This window comes from Nerophis lumbriciformis, linkage group LG07 (genome assembly GCF_033978685.3).
Source record: "Nerophis lumbriciformis linkage group LG07, RoL_Nlum_v2.1, whole genome shotgun sequence".
NCBI lineage: Eukaryota > Metazoa > Chordata > Actinopteri > Syngnathiformes > Syngnathidae > Nerophis > Nerophis lumbriciformis.
The window spans coordinates 26656308-26679949 of record NC_084554.2 but is presented as its reverse complement, the minus strand read 5'-3'; the positions used below and the strand labels follow the sequence as shown (position 1 = coordinate 26679949).

Here is a 23642-nt window from a genome sequence, read left to right as displayed (position 1 = left end):
TATAAAAAAAAAAAAAAAAAAAAAAAAAAAAAGAGGCTATCCTTCTCAAGTCCAGTTTGGAGACCTTTTTGAGCTTGGATAAATCCTCTTCCATTTTGGGGGTCAGAATTATTCCTTCATGCAGCAGAGCCTGAAATTAAGAAATCTGTGTATTATTGACTTGTTGCTGACTCCAGCTGACACAACTCTCGCTGGTGCTGCCGTTTTCGTACTTCAAGTTGAATTTTGCACTGGATCAGTTTTTGCCGACCTCATGGAGGAAAGGCACACGTTAGGAAAAATCTCACGCTCGCGCTCAGCATGCCGTTGCCATGACTTATTGTCTGAATGGCAACAGTTGGATACATTATGGACATTCTGCCACCTAGAAATTGAAGTGCAAATAGAAGTTCATGAAAGTCAACACATTTTAAGAGCCACACAAAAAATAGAACAGGGGGGCTTAGGTGCCAGAGGGTGCACAGGATGTGAGCAAGGGCCGGCCCGTGCCATAAACACGTTTTTTCTTTCATTTCAATCTGTCAATTACAAAATACGATGTCATAAAAGTTTAGAAGAAATCAATTTTGCTGTCAAAGTTAGTTAATAAGATTGTTTGAATCAAATTAGTAGCAGTAGTTTTTTACGAGTAGTGGTAGTAGTAGTTGTAGATGTGTCTTCGTAGTTTTTAGTCATAGAAGTTGTAATAGTAGTATTAGTTTCAGTAGTAGGAGTTGTAGTAGTAAAAGTTGTAGTTATTATTATTAGTAGTAGTAGTAGTAGATAGTAGTAAGAGCTTTTAGTAATAGTAGTTTTTAGTAGTAGGAGGAGTAGGAGGAGTAGTTTTTAGCAGTATTTGTAGTTTATTGCAGTAGTTTTTAGTAGTAGGAAGAGTAGGAGTAGTAGTAGTTTTTAGCAGTATTTGTAGTTTATTGCAGTCGTTTTTAGTAGTAGAAGTAGTAGTATGATAGCTTTTAGTAGTACTAGTAGTTTTTTTAAGTATTAGTAGTTTGAAGTAGTAGTAGTTTTTAGCAGTAGTAGTGATTGTAGTTTATATCGGTAGTTTTTAGTAGTAGAAGTAGTAGTATGACAGCTTTTAGTAGTACTAGTAGTTTTTTTAAGTATTAGTAGTTTAAAGTAGTAGTAGTTTTTAGTAGTAGTGATTGTAGTTTATATCGGTAGTTTTTAGTAGTAGAAGTAGTAGTATGATAGCTTTTAGTAGTACTAGTAATTTTTTTAAGTATTAGTAGTTTGAAGTAGTAGTAGTTTTTAGCAGTAGTAGTGGTTGTAGTTTATATCGGTAGTTTTTAGTAGTAGAAGTAGTAGTATGATAGCTTTTAGTAGTACTAGTAGTTTTTTTAAGTATTAGTAGTTTGAAGTAGTACTAGTTTTTAGCAGTAGTAGTGGTTGTAGTTTATATCGGTAGTTTTTAGTAGTAGAAGTAGTAGTATGATAGCTTTTAGTAGTACTCATAGTTTTTTTTAAGTATTTGTAGATCATTTGGTAAAATGACTGTTTTGTTGTTGTAATTTTCGAACACACCACCAGGGTGTGCACATCAGGGAATCAGTTATTACCACTCTCTCATGCAGTGTGTATGTAAAATTGCTGTCCTCCTGAAGTCTTTATTAAAGCCAAGTTATTCATGCAGCTCGACATGGTTCTTCCTACTGGTAACCACAAACAACAACATGGTGTCAGAGTAGTGGACAAACTTCTCGCCTGTGAGTACTTTTTGTACTAAAATTTGCCACCGGAGATTTTTTTTCCTGCCGTGCGGTGGACACGCCGATCCATAATGGCGGACGGGTTTCGTCGTCCAGACCCAGTCGTCTTCAACGACAATGTCGCGGAGAACTGGCGCATTTTTGAGCAAGAATATGACATTTTCATTGCTGCTGCTCACTCGGACAAGCCCGCGAAGACCCGCGCATACATCCTATTAAACCTCGCTGGTCCAGAAGCGATCGAGAGGGAGCGCTCGTTTGCGTACGTGCCAGAGGTGCGTGCCGCCGGCGCGGGCGGTGCTATTCTCGCTCCTGCGGAGTCGCGGGAAGATCCCGAGTGCCTGAAGAGGAAGTTCAGAGAAATGTGCAATCCGCGAACGAACAAAACATTGGAAAGGCACAAGTTCCATTCGAGAATTCAAAAGCATGGGGAGAGCATGGAATCATTCATCAGTGATTTGAAGATTAAAGCCAAAACATGTCAATTTGGAGATCTAATTGATGAACTCATATGTGACAAAATTGTGTGTGGCATCACAAACGACTCTCTGAGAAAGACATTACTGAGGGACAGTGAATTGACTCTTGCCAAGGCAATCTCAATCTGCCGTATTCACGAAATGACAGAGGAAAATATCAAAACATTGGCTACGCAAGCTACCAATATTGATGAGATTAAACCCACACAATACAAGCAATTTAAAGGCAAATTCCAGAAAATTGCCCAGACTATCACAAAGTGTAACAATTGTGGAGGGAGTCACACAGCAAAAAAGGAAATGTGTCCAGCGTTTGGACAACAATGTCACAACTGCATGAAACGAAATCACTACAAAAAATGCTGCAAGTCAAAGCCACAGAGCCAGTCCAAGTTTACCACAAACAAGCGCTATGGACAGTCTGTGCATGATGTGACAATGGATCAACACAGCCAAAGTGAAAATGACACATTCTATGTGGATGGCTTGGAAATTGAAAATTGCGTTGACACTGTAAATCCACAACAAAGAGACCAAGATGAAGGATTTGTCACAGTGTGCATAAATGACGTGCCAACTGAAATGAAAGTGGATACAGGTGCTGAATGCAATGTAATGTCATTAAATACTTTCAATAGAGTAAACAGCGGCGTGAAACTCGCCAAACAAAACAAAAGCACAAATTTGGTTGCTTACGGAGGAGCCAAAATCGAGACACAAGGTGAAGCTACACTGACATGCTTTTTAAAGGCACAGCGCCACTTACTGACATTTTTCATAGTGGATAAAAATGTGACATCGCTGTTGGGCTTCCGTGCATGCCTGCGTATGGGGCTAGTCGAGTTGAGTCCCAATGTGCACCATGTCACCACAGAGAACACTGGAGAGTTCAGCGCACGGATCCTCACACAATACCAAGATATCTTCAGTGAAGAGCTCGGAGAACTACCAGTTGTTTACACAATGACAGTGGACCCCAATGTGCCGCCTGTTGTAAGGCCGGCCCACCGCATCCCCGTGGCGATGCAAGATTGTGTGAAAGCTGAACTTGAACGCATGGAACGCATAGGCGTTATTACTTCAGTCACCGAACCAACAGATTGGGTGTCATCCATGGTCGCTGCGCACAAGAAAGGCAAATCAGAAATCAGATTATGCATCAACCCCAAAGATTTAAATGAAGCACTAAAACGGCCCCACCACCCCATGAGAAGTGTGGAGGAGGTAGCAGCACAAATGTCAGGTGCAACAGTGTTTTCGGTGATAGACGCAAAAAAATTCATTCTGGCAGACATTCAGTACTCCTTTTGGACGTTACAGATTCCTTCGCATGCCTTTCGGTATTAACTCTGCAAGCGAGGTATTCCAGCGCACAATGGATCAACTCTTTGCTGGATATCCATGCTCAGTCATTGTCGATGACATCATCATCGGAGGTCGTGATGTGGCGGAGCACGACGCCAACCTAAAAAAAGTGCTTGAACGTGTGAAGGAAATAAACCTCAAACTCAACCCGCAGAAATGCAAGTTTCGACTTGACCAAGTATGCTACGTTGGTCATATCTTCACAAGTAAAGGATTGAAAGCTGACCCCTCCAAAACTGCTGCTATCACGGAGATGCCAGTCCCCACAGATGTCACTTCACTTCAACGTTTCCTGGGAATGGTCAACTATCTTGGCAAGTACATTCCAAACCTCAGTGACATCGCAACGCCACTGAGGAAGCTGACTCACAAAGAGACGGCATGGTGCTGGTTCCAGCAACATCAAGATGCTTTCGACCGCCTGAAAGCATGTCTCTCCTTTCCACCAGTATTGGCCTACTACGATGTCAAAGAGCCAGTCACGCTGACCTGTGACGCGTCATGTTTTGGACTAGGAGCTGCTTGCATGCAAAATGGAAGGCCAGTAGCCTTTGCATCCCGCACCCTTACAGAAACAGAAACTCGATACGCTCAAATTGAGAAGGAGCTTCTAGCTGTTGTGTTTGCGTGCACCAAGTTCAGAGAGTATGTGTATGGCAAGCCCACCATAGTAGAAACTGACCACCAACCGTTGGTGACTATCTTGAAGAAACCAATTCACAATGCCCCTGCCCGTCTTCAGCGGATGCTGCTACGCCTGCAAAGCTATGACATAAGCTTAGTCTACAAAAAAGGAAAGCACATGTACATAGCTGACACTCTTTCAAGAGCCCCTAATGCGACAGACAGTGAGAGCCCATCTGATAGTGGTTCTTTCGACGTCATGTCGGTGAGCTACATTTCTACGGCCCGCCTGGAAGAGCTCAAGAAACACACGGAGGAGGATGAAGTACTGCAGACTCTCAATACAGTTATCCAGCGTGGATGGCCTGCCAGACAGACTCAGCTGCAGCCTGCAATTGAAGTTTTCTTCCCCTACAGAGACAAACTCACTGTGGAAGATGGAATCGTCATAAAAGGGCAGAAAGCAGTTATTCCCCGGTCACTACAAAAAGAGTACATTAAGATTGTACATAAAGGTCACCCAGGCATTGAAGCAACCAAACGCAGAGCAAGAGGTATCATCTTTTGGCCATCAATGTCACGAGACATCACTGAAGAACTACTTTCTTGCACAGTGTGCAACAGCACAAAACCACATCAACAGAAAGAACCGCTCCATCTCCATCCAGTTCCAGACCTTCCCTGGTCCACAGTTGCTACAGACATTTTTGAATGGCGTGGACAACACTACCAGGTGCTAGTGGATTCCTATTCTGGATGGTTTGAAATTGACCTTCTACAAAACATCACAGCGACAGCTGTAATTTCCAAATTGAAAAGACATTTTTCAGTGCATGGTACACCACACACACTGCTATCTGACAATGCAAGACAGTACAAGTGTGAACAATTCAGGAAGTTTGCTGAGGAGTGGAACTTCATCCACACCACTAGCAGCCCAGAGTTTCCCCAGTCGAATGGACTTGCGGAAAGAGCTGTCAGGAGTGCCAAGCAACTGATGGAGAAATCCCACCGGGACAAAACTGATGTCTTCCTAAACCTCCTTAACCTCAGAAACATTCCCCGAGATGCGGACATTGGTTCCCCTGCCGAACGGTTAATGTCAAGACAAACGCGCGCAGCTATCCCAGTGTGTACCAGACTACTACAGCCAACAGCAAAAGACTCAAGACAAGTACACGCCCGACTAGTCGACAAGAGAACTACGGTGAAACGTCACTACGACAAGTCAAGTCGCCCACTGAGTCCCTTGGCAGAAGGGCAAGTGATCCGTATGCAAACTCCTGCTGGACATGACCGACTTGGAATAGTGGAAAAGTTGTGCGAAGAGCCACGTTCCTACATCATCCAATCCGATGGGAGAAGATACAGAAGGAATCGTCGCCACATCCTCCCGGTTCAAGAACGACCACCAACACCTCTCCAGAACGACGAAGCAGACTCTCAGGATGGTAGACATACCGTGGTGGACTTAGTCCCTCCCACACCACTGAGAGAAGAGACAGTGATTAGGCAAACGGAAAGTGCATCACCAATTCGACCCAGATTCATGACGCAGACTGACACAGTTTATACAACACGTGCAGGTCGAGTGTGTAGACCCAATCCAAAATATGTGCAGTAAGAAAAAAGAAAAAAAAAATGTACATGTGATTTATTTTGAGAGATAGTATTTTTTCTACCTGTTCTGTGATGTGTTTAGATATTTCATACAGATAGTGAATTGTTTGTACTTACCCTACACAGTTAAGAGATTTAATCTCTGTTACATATAGATATTCATTTCACTTATCTGCTTTTGTTTTTTATGAAAGACTCTTAACTAAAAGGGAAGGATGTAGATCATTTGGTAAAATGACTGTTTTGTTGTTGTAATTTTCGAACACACCACCAGGGTGTGCACATCAGGGAATCAGTTATTACCACTCTCATGCAGTGCGTATGTAAAATTGCTGTCCTCCTGAAGTCTTTATTAAAGCCAAGTTATTCATGCAGCTCGACATGGTTCTTCCTACTGGTAACCACAAACAACAACAGTATTAGTAGTTTGAAGTAGTAGTAGTTTTTAGCAGTAGTAGTGGTTGTAGTTTATATCGGTAGTTTTTAGTAGTAGAAGTAGTAGTATGATAGCTTTTAGTAGTACTAGTAGTTTTTTTTTAAGTATTAGTAGTTTGAAGTAGTAGTGGCTTTTAGCAGTAGTAGTGATTGTAGTTTAAATCGGTAGTTTTTAGTAGTAGAAGTAGTAGTATGATAGCTTTTAGTAGTACTAGTGATTTTTTTAAGTATTAGTAGTTTGAAGTAGTAGTAGTTTTTAGCAGTAGTAGTAATTGTATTTTATATCAGTAGTTTTTAGTAGTAGAAGTAGTAGTATGATAGCTTTTAGTAGTACTAGTAGTTTTTTGAAGTATTAGTAGTTTGAAGTAGTAGTAGTTTTTCGCAGTAGTAGTGATTGTATTTTATATCAGTAGTTTTTAGTAGTAGAAGTAGTAGTATGATAGCTTTTAGTAGTACTAGTGATTTTTTTAAGTATTAGTAGTTTGAAGTAGTAGTAGTTTTTAGCAGTAGTAGTGATTGTATTTTATATCAGTAGTTTTTAGTAGTAGAAGTAGTAGTATGATAGCTTTTAGTAGTACTAGTGATTTTTTTAAGTATTAGTAGTTTGAAGTAGTAGTAGTTTTTAGCAGTAGTAGTGATTGTAGTTTATATCGGTAGTTTTTAGTAGTAGAAGTAGTAGTATGATAGCTTTTAGTAGTACTAGTAGTTTTTTGAAGTATTAGTAGTTTGAAGTAGTAGTAGTTTTTCGCAGTAGTAGTGATTGTATTTTATATCAGTAGTTTTTAGTAGTAGAAGTAGTAGTATGATAGCTTTTAGTAGTACTAGTGATTTTTTTAAGTATTAGTAGTTTGAAGTAGTAGTAGTTTTTAGCAGTAGTAGTGATTGTAGTTTATATCGGGAGTTTTTAGTGGTAGAAGTAGTAGTATGATAGCTTTTAGTAGTACTAGTAGTTTTTTTAAGCATTAGTAATTTGAAGTAGTAGTAGCTTTTAGCAGTAGTAGTGATTGTAGTTTATATTGGGAGTTTTTAGTAGTAGAAGTAGTAGTAGTATGATAACTTTTAGTAGTACTAGTAGTTTTTTTTAAGTATTAGTAGTTTGAAGTAGTAGTAGTTTTTAGCAGTAGTAGTGATTGTAGTTTATATCGGTAGTTTTTAGTAGTAGAAGTAGTAGTATGATAGCTTTTAGTAGTACTAGTAGATTTTTGAAGTATTAGTAGTTTGAAGTAGTAGTAGTTTTTAGCAGTAGTAGTGATTGTAGTTTATATCGGTAGTTTTTAGTAGTAGAAGTAGTAGTATGATAGCTTTTAGTAGTACTAGTAGTTTTTTAAGTATTAGTAGTTTAAAGTAGTAGTCGTTTTTAGCAGTAGTAGTGATTGTAGTTTATATCGGGAGTTTTTAGAAGTAGTAGTATGATAGCTTTTAGTAGTACTAGTAGTTTTTTTAAGTATTAGTAGTTTGAAGTAGTAGTAGTTTTTAGCAGTAGTAGTGATTGTAGTTTATATCGGTAGTTTTTAGTAGTAGAAGTAGTAGTATGATAGCTTTTAGTAGTACTAGCAGTTTTTTGAAGTATTAATAGTTTGAAGTAGTAGTAGTTTTTAGCAGTAGTAGTGATTGTAGTTTATATCTGTAGTTTTTAGTAGTAGAAGTAGTAGTATGATAGCTTTTAGTAGTACTAGTAGTTTTTTTAAGTATTAGTAGTTTAAAGTAGTAGTAGTTTTTGGCAGTAGTAGTGATTGTAGCTTATATCGGTAGTTTTTAGAAGTAGAAGTAGTAGTATGATAGCTTTTAGTAGTACTAGTAATTTTTTTAAGTATTAGTAGTTTGAAGTAGTAGTAGTTTTTAGCAGTGGTAGTGATTGTAGTTTATATCGCTAGTTTTTAGTAGTAGAAGTAGTAGTATGATAGTTTTTAGTAGTACTAGTAGTTGTTTTAAGTATTAGTAGTTTGAAATAGTAGTAGTTTTTCGCAGTAGTAGTGATTGTATTTTATATCGGTAGTTTTTAGTAGTAGAAGTAGTAGTATGATAGCTTTTAGTAGTACTAGTGATTTTTTTAAGTATTAGTAGTTTGAAGTAGTAGTAGTTTTTAGCAGTAGTAGTGGTTGTAGTTTATATCGGTAGTTTTTAGTAGTAGAAGTAGTAGTATGATAGCTTTTAGTAGTACTAGTAGTTTTTTTTAAGTATTAGTAGTTTGAAGTAGTAGTAGTTTTTCGCAGTAGTAGTGATTGTATTTTATATCGGTAGTTTTTAGTAGTAGAAGTAGTAGTATGATAACTTTTAGTAGTACTAGTAGTTTTTTGAAGTAGTAGCAGTTTTTAGCAGTAGTAGGGATTGTAGTTTATATCGGTAGTTTTTAGTAGTCGAAGTAGTAGTATGATAGCTTTTGTTAGTACTCGTAGTTTTTTTTAAGTATTAGTAGTTTGAAGTAGTAGTAGTTTTTCGCAGTACTAGTGATTGTAGTTTATATCGGTAGTTTTTAGTAGTAGAAGTAGTAGTATAATAGCTTTTAGTAGTACTAGTAGTTTTTTTAAGTATTAGTAGTTTGAAGTAGTAGTAGTTTTTAGCAGTAGTAGGGATTGTAGTTTATATCGGTAGTTTTTAGTAGTAGAAGTAGTAGTATGATAGCTTTTAGTAGTACTAGTAGTTTTTTTAAGTATTAGTAGTTTGAAGTAGTAGTAGTTTTTAGCAGTAGTAGTGTTTGTAGTTTATATCGGTAGTTTTTAGTAGTAGAAGTAGTAGTATGATAGATTTTAGTAGTACTAGTAGTTTTTTTAAGTATTAGTAGTTTGAAGTAGTAGTAGTTTTTCGCAGTAGTAGTGATTGTAGTTTATATCGGGAGTTTTTAGTAGTAGAAGTAGTAGCATGATAGCTTTTAGTAGTACTAGTAGTTTTTTTAAGTATTAGTAATTTGAAGTAGTAGTAGCTTTTAGCAGTAGTAGTGATTGTAGTTTATATCGGTAGTTTTTAGTAGTAGAAGTAGTAGTATGATAACTTTTAGTAGTACTAGTAGTTTTTTTTAAGTATTAGTAGTTTGAAGTAGTAGTAGTTTTTAGCAGTAGTAGTGATTGTAGTTTATATCGGTAGTTTTTAGTAGTAGAAGTAGTAGTATAATAGGTTTTAGTAGTACTAGTAGTTTAGTAGTTGTAGTTTTTTTTAGTAGTAGTAGTGGCTGTAGTAATCGTTGGAGTAGTTTGTAGTAGTGGTAGTAGTAGTAGCAGCAGTAGTAGTATTATTTCGGACATGCATGGAAAAGTTCAAATAAACACTGACTTTTCTACTTGCAAAACACCAATCCATCCATTTTCTACCGCTTGTCCTTCTCGGGGTCGCGGGGTGCTGGAGCCTATCCCATAACCTTCATTCTTTTTTCCTAATAAATGAACATCATTAACACTAAAATTGCACCTTTGATATATTAAAATATAGTAGCAAATATACATTATATATATATATATATATATATATATATATATATATATATATATATATATATATATATATATATATATATATAAAAATAAATAAATACATTATTTACACGATTCGATTCAATATCGATTCTTGGGGTCACGATTCGATTCAAAATCGATTTTTTTTTTTTTTCAATTCAACACGATTCTCGATTCAAAAACGATTTTTTTCCCGATTCAAAACGATTCTCTATTCATTTAATACATAGGATTTCAACAGGATCTACCCCAGTCTGCTGACATGCAAGCAGAGTAGTAGATTTTTGTAAAAAGCTTTTATAATTGTAAAGGACAGTGTTTTATCAACTGATTGCAATAATGTAAATTTGTTTTAACTATTAAATGAACCACAAATATGACTTATTTTATCTTTGTGAAAATATTGGACACAGTGTGTTGTCAAGCGTATGAGATGCAATGCAAGTGTAAGCCACTGTGACACTATTGTTCTTTTTTCTTTTATAAATGTCTAATGATAATGTCAATGAGGGATTTTTAATCACTGCTATGTTGAAATTGTAACTAATATTGATACTGTTGTTGATAATATTCATTTTTGTTTCACTACTTTTGGTTTGTTCTGTGTCGTGTTTGTGTCTCCTCTCAATTGCTCTGTTTATTGCAGTTCTGAGTGTTGCTGGGTCAGGTTTGGTTTTGCAATTGGATTGCATTGTTATGGTATTGCTGTGTATTGTTTTGTTGGATTAGGACAATGAAAAAGGAAGATTACCTCCAAATTCTAACAACCTAAAATCATCAGCTCGAAAGTTGGGTCTTGGGCACAGTTGGGTGTTCCAACGGGACAATGACCCCAAACACACGCTAGAATTAAGGTTTTAGAATGGCTTTCCCAATGTCCTGACTTAAACGTGTGGACAATGCTGAAGAAACAAGTCCATGTCAGAAAACCAACAAATTTAGTTGAACTGCACCAGTGGCCAAAAATTCAACCAGAAGCTTGCCAGAAGCTTGTGGATGGCTACCAACAGCATCGTATTGTAGTGAAACTTGCCAAGGGACATGTAACCAAATATTAACATTGCTGTATGTGCTTCAATCTTTCTATCACAAAAAAATAAGAGTTGTAGAAATTATTGGAAACTCTAGACAACCATGACATTATGTTCTTTACAAGTGTATGTCAACTTTTGATCGCGACTGTATATATATATATATATATAAGATATATGTTTGTATACTGTACTACTGTACTAAATGTAAACTTTTGACCATGACTGCATATATACACATTTATATACATATACTGTATATACATCACAATTTATGAATCACAAATGAAAAGTGACAATTGTTTGATAGCACTAATATATATGTTTATAGTCTACTCCAGGACTATTCAACTGGCTTTCAGGGGCCAAATCGGGCCAGGGAATGACACCATACCGGCCCCCAAGTTAGGTTCAAAACTTGGGAGGAAAACATTTTTGAAGCAAATTCCTAAAAACACTCAAGTGCTCCTGTTAGATGGAGAAACTTAGACCACCGTCAACCCATTGGCAGATCTTTGCATTGACACTTTAACCTTGCGAGCAAACATAGAACACTGGAGTCCGAACTTGTTATTTACATATCTGAGGCCTTCCTCAAGGCACTCCTTTATCTTTTTGGCAGTTATTTTTCATAATGGGATTTATTTAACTAAGGTGTTGCTATAGCTGGTTTAGTGCAGATGCAGTCAGTAGTCATTTCAACTTCTTTAGTCATACAAGTAGTGTTCCTCAAGGTTCCACTTTAGGTCCTCACTTGTTTATCATTTGACCTATTCCACTGGTGGCCTGTGAATTTAGTTAAAAAAAACTGAGGCTCACATTTTTGCTGCAGATTCTTAAAAATACAATACAAAATAGAGAAGTGGTCTGGTATTTTGGACAAATTTGCAACCCATTCGCTGCACAACGCTACTGAGCATGTGCACTCATGCACATCACTGCTGAGGTTTCCTCACACAAAATAATTGTGATTAAGGTAAAATAGCGTTGATATACTGTGGTTCCTTTTTACACACCAGGAAACAAACCAAAACAAAAACGGTATAAACCTTGATTAAGCTCAAATGCATGGCTGGTTGTTTATCAGCAATGTCAACAATACGTATTTTGACGAGCTACTATATAAATAATAATAAAAACTACAGACGTACTTGTTTCAGTTCCTATTTAGGACATGTTCTGAAAATGTCATCAAAATGAGTCCATTACTTATGTTGCATGTTTTTATGAAGCAGCACCGGCCCCCTGGTCCTCACAGTAGCTTTCTGGAAATGTAGCCCCAAAAATACTTATCCCATTGTTATCAATAAAGTAACACCAAATTATTTAGGGGGGGCTTCAGAATATTTTTAAATAAAAATTTCATGAGAGTGAGCCTGCCTGACTTCCTGTTCCTCTCTGCTCGCGCTACGCCGCATTTTCTGCCTAGCAACAGATGACCAGTAAATACTGTAAGTGATGTAAACCAGAAACAACAATCTCTAAATAATGTCACACTGTTTGTTTAAAAGTTTAAACGTTGATTTTAAAGTGTGTGCGCCATATAACATATGTGATTTTTTTTTTATATATATATATTTTAAATCTTTTTTGTATAAAACTTCCGCCAGGTGCGTGGCCCATAAAGTAAATATGTTCCATACGTGGGAAATGAGCAAAGAGCCGAATGAAATGTGAGCTTTGTTAATACCACGCTGAGAGCAAAGTGAAAGTGCTGAAAACGCGGAAGTTAAAAAAAACAAAACATGTTGGATGTGCGTCGCAGTGGCGAAGTTAAAAAAAAAAAGTGCTGTAGAGTCCACGCTCCGTGCAGACAGTACAAACCCGAGGAAGACCACCGACATGTGTGGACCGCATCTCCCACGCAACCAGACGACCACATGAATGAAGAATGACAAATGGTAAGTACGCGAGGACGTCTGCAGCTCACCGTGGTGCAACGTCGATTTTCAAGCCGGGATTCGAACTGCAACATTCCGTGGCCATTCCTGAATTGCTTCCGTCCTCCATGTGCGACCGACTTGGTCCTCTGAGCTGCGATCAGTCGGAACTTCCCGTCTGCAAGTCAGAAGGAAAGTGAAATTTACTGAGGATTTATAGTGCAGATTTATATTGAATCTGCTTTTGAGTCATCCAGTTGTCGATCAGTCACCATAGGATAATTGCACCATGTTGGAAATGATAAGGCCTCACTTCCATGCTGGTTTGGAATATTTACAAGTGTCATATTTTGTTAAATGTGACGTGCAATATCTGTGTACATTCCACAATATTAATTATACTGACTGGTTTAAACAAATATGATTTGTTTTGTCCGAAATCCTGGTTAAGAATGACCAGGATTTCACACCATGTTTAAAAGTAGAATGATGTAATGACAACAACACACTGTAAAAAGGACAATATCTTTCTATTCCGCAGCAATTAACTGGTATTTCACAATAACGTGCTATAAATGGCACTATGAAAATCAAGTGAATATTATTTACTGTGATTTTATAAAAACACTTGAAGTTGATCTAATCCAGGGGTGTCAAACCTACGGCCCGTGGGCCAGTTCAGGCCCGCGAACAGGTTTTATCCGGCCCGCGTGACGAGTTTGCCAAGTATACAGTTTTTTCCATTTGCTTACACACTATTTTACTAACTGGGTGTCTTTTTTCAAAAGGATTTACACACTTTTCCAAACACAACATTAAATTTTCTTAATTCCTATATTATTTGCAAAATGACACCCTTGGGTCAAAACTAGGGATGTCCGATAATGGCTTTTTGCCGATATCCGATATTGTCCAACTCTTTAATTACAGATACTGATGTCAACCGATACCGATATCAACCGATATATACAGTCGTGGAATTAACACATTATTATGCCAAATTTGGACAACCAGGTATGGTGAAGATAAGGTACTTTAAAAAAAATTAATAATAAAATAAAATAAGATAAATAAATTAAAAACATTTTCTTGTATAAAAAAGAAAGTAAAACAATATAAAAACAGTTACATAGAAACTAGTAATTAATGAAAATGAGTAAAATTAACTGTTAAAGGTTAGTACCATTAGTAGACCAGCAGCACGCACAATCATGTGTGCTTACGGACTGTATCCCTTGCAGACTGTATTGATATATATTGATATATAATGTAGGAACCAGAATATTAATAACAGAAAGAAACAACCCTTTTGTGTGAATGAGTGTAAATGGGGGAGGAAGGTTTTTTGGGTTGGTGCACTAATTGTAAGTGTATCTTGTGCTTTTTATGTTGATTTAATAGAACAAATAAATACATTTAAAAAAAGATACTGATAATAAAAAAACGATACCGATAATTTCCGATATTATTTTAACGCATCTCTAGTCAAAACATATGCTCATTCATCAAAATAAAGCAAGCATTTGTAAAAATGCAGTTTTAATGTCATCTCACTCACACAGACTTCAAATGATAAGACTCTATTGGAGTGAGTTACCCAGAACAGTGATAAATACAAAACACATTTGTAAAAAACCCTATTTTACTTTGTGAAATTTTCAAACATTTTCACATATTTGGGGCATTTTGCCCGACCCTTTTAGCAAATGTGATGAATGATTACTTTAACTTGACAAAATATATTGGCAAATCCACAGCAATCATCATTGTCTACTTTGAAGTGGGCCTATATGTAAGGACCTAAAGCAGTGGTTCTTAACCTTGTTGGAGGTACCGAACCCCACCGGTTTCATATGCGCATTCATCGAACCCTTCTTTAGTGAAAAATAAAATGTTTTTTTTTTTTCAAATTCAAGACAAAGTTATATGTTTTTGGTAACACTTTAGTATGGGGAACATATTCTAAGTAACAAAGACTTAATTTAGAGTTTTTTGGACACTAGGGGAACATATTTTAAGTAACAAAGACTTAATTTAGAGTTATTTGGACACTAGGGGAACATATTCTAAGTAACAAAGACTTAATTTAGAGTTATTTGGACACTAGGGGTAAGTTGATTGGCAACACTAAATTGGCCCTAGTGTGTGAATGTGAGTGTGAATGTTGTATGTCTATCTGTGTTGGCCCTGCGATGAGGTGGCGACTTGTCCAGGGTGTACCCCGCCTTCCGCCCGATTGTAGCTGAGATAGGCTCCAGCGCCCCCCGCGACCCCAAAGGGAATAAGCGGTAGAAAATGGATGGGATGGATGGGAACATATTCTAAGTAACAAAGACTTAATTTAGAGTTATTTGGACACTAGAGGAACATATTCTAAGTAACAAAGACTTAATTTAGAGTTATTTGGACACTAGGGGAACATATTCTAAGTAACAAAGACTTAATTTAGAGTTTTTTGGACACTAGGGGAACATATTCTAAGTAACAAAGACTTAATTTAGAGTGTTTTGGACACTAGGGGAACATATTCTAAGTAACAAAGACTTACTTTAGAGTTATTTGGTTAGTGTTAGAGTTAGGGCCAGGGTTAGAGGGTATGTTCCCCCATACTAAAGTGTTACCATGTTTTTTTTTACTGGTGCACAAACTCACAACAAATTACACACCTGCAAATCAGTCTGACTTCTGCTGTTGCCGTATCCGTTATACGCCGATAGGGAGAAGTTTGTATTTACACGATGAGTCGGGTGTGTCTTGACCTACGCCGAACCCCTAGGGTTCCATCGAACCCAGGTTAAGAACCACTGACCTAAAGAGAAAGTAAAAAATATCCTGTAATCTTTTCAAGAAGTGCTCAACAATGATGCTGCAAACTGCAAATATGTATTGTTACCACAGTCAGGTAAAGTAACATATCACAGTAGTCAACAATGACATGCAGTACAAATTAAAATCTGAGACAAATAAAAAGGTTTGAAAAAACAATCTTGAGAGAAATTAAAATTACAGCATAGAATATAGGCTACATGTGCAGACTTAGGCAACAGCAAGGTTTGAAAAAAAAAAAAATCTGGAGATAAAGATGTTTGTATCACAATCCTAGTGTGTGTAAAATGTGAAAATGGGTGTATCACAATCGTTATCTGTGCGCAAGATGGGAAGGTGTGTGTAAAGCAGTGTGTAATATTTCGCAAAAACTATGCCTAATATTAGGCAAATCTGCACAGTTGTTTTGTTTACTGTGTGTAGACTTTGTTAAGTGTGTGAAAATAAAAAAAAATAGTGTGTCAGCAATTGGAAAAAATTAGCTGCTTTTTTTTTTTATTTTAACAAAAGAAACTGCTGTTCCAAATGTGTCCACTGGATGTCACAATAGCGATTCTGTTAGGCAAGCAAATGGTTTATACCTAGGCCGTGCAGGAGGTGCACAGTAAAGGGTGAATGTGGCTCCTCCTCCTCGACCCACATCGAACTTAAAACCTGCCGTTATATGTCTTCTACGGATAAATATATTTATCTGTACAATAATCTATTTATTTATATCTGCACCTTATTGCACTTTTAGCCTGCACTACAACGAGCTAATGCAACAAAATGTTGTTGTTATCTGTACTGTAAAGGTTAAATTTGAATGACAATAAAAGGAAGTCTACCGTATTTTCCGCACTATAAGGCGCACCTAAAAACCACAATTTTTCTCAAAAGCTGACAGTGCGCCTAATAACCCGGTGCGCTTTATTATGATTCATTTTCATAAAGTTTCGGTCTCGCAACTTCGGTAAACAGCCGCCATCTTTTTTCCCGGTAGAACAGGAAGCGCTTCTTCTTCTACGCAAGCAACCGCCAAGGAAAGCACCCGCCCCCATAGAACAGGAAGCGCTTCACCCGCCCCCGGAAGAAGAAGAAAAAACGCGCGGATATCACCGTACGTTTCATTTCCTGTTTACATCTGTAAAGACCACAAAATGGCTCCTACAAAGGACAAGGATCCGGTTCATAAAAAGACGCAATCTCTCCATCCGCACACGGATTACTACCGTATTTCACAGCAACTGATATTCCTGTGAACTGCACTGTGGAACGGGAGCACGTACGGTGAATATTCGCACCACAGGGAATGAGAAGTCATCCTTCACTGTGGTTCTAGCTTGCCATGCTAACTTCCACCCAGGGTGATATTCAAAAGGAAGACCTTGCCAAAAGAGACCTTTCCAGCCGGCGTCATCATAAAAGCTAACTCGAAGGGATGGATGGATGAAGAAAAGATGAGCGAGTGGTTAAGGGAAGTTTACGCGAAGAGGCCGGGTGGCTTTTTTCACACAGCTCCGAAGGCGAACACACCTTCACTAAGACGGGCAGATAGCGCCGGTCGACATACGCCAACATCTGCCAGTGGATCGTAAATGCCTGGGCAGATAGTTTCGGTCACAACTGTGGTCCGAGCTTTCCGGAAGGCAGGATTCACAGAACTGCTGCACAACAACAGCGACACTGAATCCGATGACTTCGACGAGGCGGAGCCGGCCATTTTTGGATCCCACGCTTGCGCAACTTTTCAATTCGGACACCGAAGACGAAGAATTCGAAGGATTTACGAATGAAGAATAACTTCAGAAGGTGAGCGCTATGTTTATTTTGTGTGTTGTGACATTAACGTTCGAGCAACATTATGTTGCTATTTATTGCTCTACACCATTTTGAATTTTACTATGTTTGTGATTGCACATTTGCGTACATTTTGGGACAGAGTTGTTAGAACGCTGGTTTTCAATATATTATTAAAGTTTGACTGAACTATCTGACTGTTTTTTTGACATTCACTTTAGCGCAGCGTTTTTTTGACATTCACTTTAGCGCAGCGTAGGCGCGGCTTTTAGTCCGGGGCGGCTTATTGGTGGACAAAATTATGAAATATGTAATTCATAGAAGGTGCGGCTAATAATCCGGTGCGCCTTATAGTGCGGAAAATACGGTAAGTCTAAGTCTTGTGCTTCGAACACATGGTCATTTGGCACTCTTACTCCCCCAAATTGTCTCCGTCAAACACGACAAAAGTGAACTTAACCCTTTTGAGTAGTTTTTACCTCCGTTTCTTACGGTTTGTTGAGTTAGGTCTGGATTGATACGTGGACACGACAAAGGAGGTATTTGATACCTCAAAGAGTTTCATGTGTTTTTTGTTCAATCCCAGAAAGACTGTGACTTAAAAGTTTAATTCTGGCTTTGTAGCTACACTGAGACGAGGTTTAAGCTCATTGTGTTTTTGAAGCTGCAACAATTTTCTCAGAATTTTCAACAAATTCGAAGTGTTTTGTCCAGAGGATTATTTGTGATTTGTACGTTTTCAGAATGTTGCTTGTTCTATTTTTGGCTAAAGTAAAACAAAGAAAGCAACCTGGAGTTGTCTTTATTTTTAAGTTATCGTGCCATGACTTTACCATTACGGCCCACTTGGGAATAGATTTTCCTCCATGCGGCCCCTGAGCTAATCCATACATCTCCTCTGTGTTTCAACAATTACTGAATGGGTTTACATTCTGTCTTTAAATGACTAATTTCTAGCAAAAAAAGGAAGCAAAACATCTAAAATGAGGCGGTGTGGCTCAAATGGTAGAGCGGCCGACCAGCAACTTAAAGGGTTCCCGGTTCGAATCCAGCTTCTGCCATCCTAGTCACTGCCGTTGTGTCCTTGCGCAAGGCACTTCACTTACCTTCCTCACAGTTCCGCCCACACTATACCTAACTTCAATGTAGTTCAGAGGTTTTTCTATGTGTAAAAGCGCTTTGAGTCACTGGAGAAAAGTGTTGTATAAATATGTCACTTTACAGTGAATACCTGGAAATAATTTGGGTTAAAAGTAAAAACTGACCGAATATTTTTCATATTTAATAAGACACTTGTCCCTCTAAATGTTTTACTATATGTCAAGTGATTTTTTTTTTTAAATAAAAAGTTATTGAAATGCAGCACAGGAACACTAAATCAACGACTTAGCTCCAAAAAAAGTTTGTCTAAAAAAACGTTCATTTCTCATTAAAAAAAAATGAACGGAGGCAAATAGAGGAAATATTGAACTAATACATACATCTTTAAATAATTACATAATTGTGTCATTAATTAAATCACAAAAATATTAAGTCGTTAAATAATAAAACCAATAATTAAATCCTAAAATAAATAAATCATGAAAAAATAGAAATCAATGATTAAATGATTAATTTAATGTAATTAATGACCCATTTGATTACGCATGTATGTATTTAATTCCAATTATAACTAATTTACCCATGTAAATATTTGTTTAATTTTGTCCCATTGGACACTGTAATATATTCAACTATTAACCGCCCAGAGGGTGCATGAACCGCAATCACACTAAAACTTTGAAGTCGAGAGCCATCCTTGGTCTAGAACAGGGGTAGGGAACCTATGGCTCTAGAGCCAGATGTGGCTCTTTTGATGACTCTATCTGGCTCTCAGATAAATCTTAGCTGACATTGCTTAACACGATAAGTAATGAATAATTCCGCTGGTAATCAGTGTTAAAAATAACGTTCAGAATATAAAACATTCTCATGCATTTTAATCCATCAATCCGTTTTCTTCCGCACCCGTTCATTAATGGTAAGAAGTATTTTATTTATTATTGGTTAACTTCAGAATAACAATGAGACTTATTGTACCCTAAAAATGTTGGTCTTACTTATAAATGCACACATTTAGTTGCATTCAGTGTTAAAAAAATACTATATGGCTCTCACGGAAATACATTTTAAAATATTTGGCTTTCATGGCTCTCTCAGCCAAAAAGGTTCCCGACCCCTGGTCTAGAATATCAGGGGTCTGCAACCTGCGGCTCTGGAGCCCTTTCATGCCTCCACCGTGGCTACCGTAAATGCTTTTTTTTTTTTTAATTCAACAGTTTTTATTTTTGGAGAGTTCTGGGATTTTGTCATATGAAAATAAAACATATTTTGATATATTGTCGATCGAAATGTATGTCACAGCCCCGATTCATCATAATTTTATTTATTTCCACATTTATTAATTTTCTTTTATTGACGACGAGGTTGTTGTTTTCCCTTTTTAGTCAAATTAGCCGCAGAATATTGGAGCGAGTTGATTTTTTTTTTAAATTCATTAATAAGGGAAGTACCACTGCATTTTTCTCTAATGTTCCAAATAATTTGGTGATTTGCTTCGTTATACCCAGAAATAAAATGTGAGTCGTTTTTTTGTCATGTGTTTGATTTCATAAATTCTACAGCGCAAGTGTAACGAAACTATAAGTGGTGTTATCGTCATTTTAAAGTTAAAGTTAAAAGTTAAAGTACCAATGATTGTCACACGCACACTAGGTGTGGTGAAATTACCCTCTGGATTTGACCCATCCCCTTGTTCACCCCCTGGGAGGTGAGGGGAGCAGTGAGCAGCAGTGGTGGCCACGCCCGGGAATCATTTTGGTGACTTAACCCCCAATTCCAACCCTTGATGCTGAGTGCCAAGCAGGGAGGTATTGAATGCCATTTTTATAGTCTTTGGTATGACTCAGCCAGGGTTTGAACTCACGACCTACCGATCTCAGGGTAGACACTCTAACCACAAGGCCATTGAACAGGTTCAGGAATCAAACAGAGTTTGCGGCTCTAGGTGGGTTTTATTTGGGGGTATGCGGGCTTAAATGGCTCTTTGTATGCTGAAGGTTGCCGCTCCCTGGTTTAGATAATCAAACTACTTTTTTAGCTATCAAAACAAGTTAGCAAACAAGACAGTTATCTACAGCGTATGTGGAAGTTGTTGTGTCTTTGACGATCATGTGTTACCGTTCTCCTTGCAGCCTCTTCTCTGCATCAGTCTGCTGCTTCTACCTCTGGCCCTGGGCTGCGGCAGCCAAAGGGCGCTTGCAGAACTTAGAGGAGATTACGCCGCAGTGGTGCAAACAGATCTGGACAACACAGTGAGTCAGACTCTCTGCAAACGCACAATGCATGTTATAAGCACAACAAGACAAATGAATAGGGCAGTGTCAATGTTTATACAGTGTGTGTCAGCTTTATATTCCATTCATAAATGTCATCATAGTCGATTTAATTTTGTTTTTCTGAAAAATTCATGTCAAAGTGAAAATAGATTTTTACACACAGGTTTCAATGAATGAAACATAGAACTCATGCAGTGAAAGTCATTGACCTAATTCAGCAGAGATCCAGCCTGCTGTGTCACAGTTATGCAATGGATTTGACCTCAGTGCAGTTAACGTGTCAAGAAATAGTCCGACAGTTGGTACCTCGACTTAAAAGTGTCTTCAGAGAAGCGCTAATTGTTATGCTTTAGGTTGCAAGCAAAAATGCACGTGACAAACAACCCCGCACGCGAGTTGGCGTAGCAAATGCCACAGTGAACCCCGTAAGATCCCCCCAAAACATCTAGTCTTACTTACTTGTACAAACCCTGTTTCCATATGAGTTGGGAAATTGTGTTAGATGTAAATATAAACGGAATACAATGATTTGCAAATCATTTTCAACCCATATTCAGTTGAATATGCTATAAAGACAACATATTTGAGGTTCAAACTGATAAACTTTTTTTTTTTGCAAATAATCATTAACTTTAGAATTTGATGCCAGCAACACGTGACAAAGAAGTTGGGAAAGGTGGCAATAAATACTGATAAAGTTGAGGAATGCTCATCAAACACTTATTTGGAACATCCCACAGGTGTGCAGGCTAATTGGGAACAGGTGGGTGCCATGATTGGGTATAAAAACAGCTTCCCAAAAAATGCTCAGTCTTTCACAAGAAAGGATGGGGCGAGGTACACCCCTTTGTCCACAACTGCGTGAGCAAATAGTCAAACAGTTTAAGAACAACGTTTCTCAAAGTGCAATTGCAAGAAATTTAGGGATTTCAACATCTACGGTCCATAATATCATCAAAAGGTTCAGAGAATCTGGAGAAATCACTCCACGTAAGCGGCATGGCCGGAAACCAACATTGAATGACAGTGACGATCCCTCAGACGGCACTGTATCAAAAAGCGACATCAATCTCTAAAGGATATCACCACATGGGCTCAGGAACACTTCAGAAAACCACTGTCACTAAATACAGTTTGTCGCTACATCTTTAAGTGCAAGTTAAAGCTCTACTATGCAAAGCGAAAGCCATTTATCAACATCCAGAAACGCCGCCGGCTTCTCTGGGCCTGAGATAATCTAAGATGGACTGATGCAAAGTGGAAAAGTGTTCTGTGGTCTGACGAGTCCACATTTCAATTTGTTTTTGGAAATATTCGACATCGTGTCATCCGGACCAAAGGGGAAGCGAACTATCCGGACTGTTATCGACGCAAAGTTCAAAAGCCAGCATCTGTGATGGTATGGGGGTGCATTAGTGTCCAAGGCATGGGTAATTAACATATCTGTGAAGGCGCCATTAATGCTGAAAGGTACATACAGGTTTTGGAGCAATATATGTTGCCATCTAAGCACCGTCTTTTTCATGGACGCCCCTGCTTATTTCAGCAAGACAACGCCAAGCCACATTCAGCACGTGTTACAACAGCGTGGCTTCGTAGAAAAAGAGTGCGGGTACTTTCCTGGCCCGCATTCAGTCCAGACCTGTCTCCCATCGAAAATGTGTGGCGCATTATGAAGCGTAAAATACGACAACGGAGACCCCGGACCGTTGAACGACTGAAGCTCTACATAAAACAAGAATGGGAAAGAATTCCACTTTCAAAGCTTCAACAATTAGTTTTCTCAGTTCCCAATCGTTTATTGAGTGTTGTTAAAAGAAAAGGTGATGTAACGCAGTGGTGAACATGCCCTTTCCCAACTACTTTGGCACGTGTTGCAGCCATGAAATTCTAAGTTAATTATTATTTGCAAAAAAAAATAAAGTTTATGAGTTTGAACATCAAATATCTTGTCTTTGTAGTGCATTCAATTGAATATGGGTTGAAAAGGATTTGCAAATCATTGCATTCTGTTTATATTTACATCTAACACAATTTCCCAACTCATATGGAAACGGGGTTTGTAGCTAGAGATCAACTTAACTTTGTTTTTACAACCATGTGAATGAAGGGAGAAAGTGAGTGTGAAGTGATCGTGTAAATGCTATACATTTATTGTTACATTACTTTATAAAAGTATTGTAGTTGTTAGTGGCACATTCAATTCCATTCATTCTAGTGCAGGGGTCGGCAACCCAAAATGTTGAAAGAGCCATATTGGACCACAAATACAAAAAAGTAATCGGTCTGGAGCCGCAAAAAATTAAAAGTCTTATATAGGTGTTATAATGAAGACAACACATGATGTGTCTATATTAGCCTACTATCAACATGACTTTAAAAGTCTTATATACCGGTAAGTGTTATAATGAAGACAACACATGATGGTAAGTGTCTATTAGCTATAATAGCCTACTATCAAAATGACTGTGTCGCAGGCTGACGTAAATCTTTGTTGACAGAAATGTTGAATTATAATATTTATTCTACACATTTTTACAACATTGGAAAAAATTAGTAAAACTTCTCAGAGGGTGAGCTAACTCCTGGAAATGGCCAAAGGTATAGACGTGTGTGTCCAAGTTAAAGGAAACGGCAGGCTGTCTTCTTCTAATGGATTTATTACAATATTTGCAAGATGGGTAAGGTTTGCTGTGGTCTGGAACAACATGGCACAAAAACAACTATCAGAAATGCAGCCGATATTACATACAGATAATGTGTCATGAAACATGAAAAAATGAAGTAAATACAGAGGACATAAGTAAAGGATATTAAATGAGCTCAAATATACCTACAAACAAGGCATAATGATGCAATATATACATACAGCTAATCTAAATAGCATGTTAGCATCGATTAGCTTGCAGTCATGCAGTGACCAAATATGCCTGATTAGCACTCCACACAAGTCAATAACATCAACAAAGCACACCTTTGTGCATTCACGCACGGCATAAAACGTTTGGTGGACAAAATGAGAAAAGAGGGAGTGGCCTAAAACACGTCTTTCTGTGGCAGCGTCGGAGAAAGTT

General features: G+C 37.8%; 1 long non-coding RNA gene across 1 annotated transcript; it reads right to left on the bottom strand.

Moving 5' to 3' along the window:
• LOC133609712 (uncharacterized) lies at nt 1-21076 on the bottom strand. The gene is made up of 4 exons (XR_009815760.2): nt 20411-21076; nt 15253-15395; nt 12637-12764; nt 1-130 (listed from the first exon to the last, which is right to left on the bottom strand). It is a non-coding gene; the product is annotated as an uncharacterized lncRNA (long non-coding RNA).
• Between the last annotated feature and the right edge of the window lie 2566 nt (nt 21077-23642).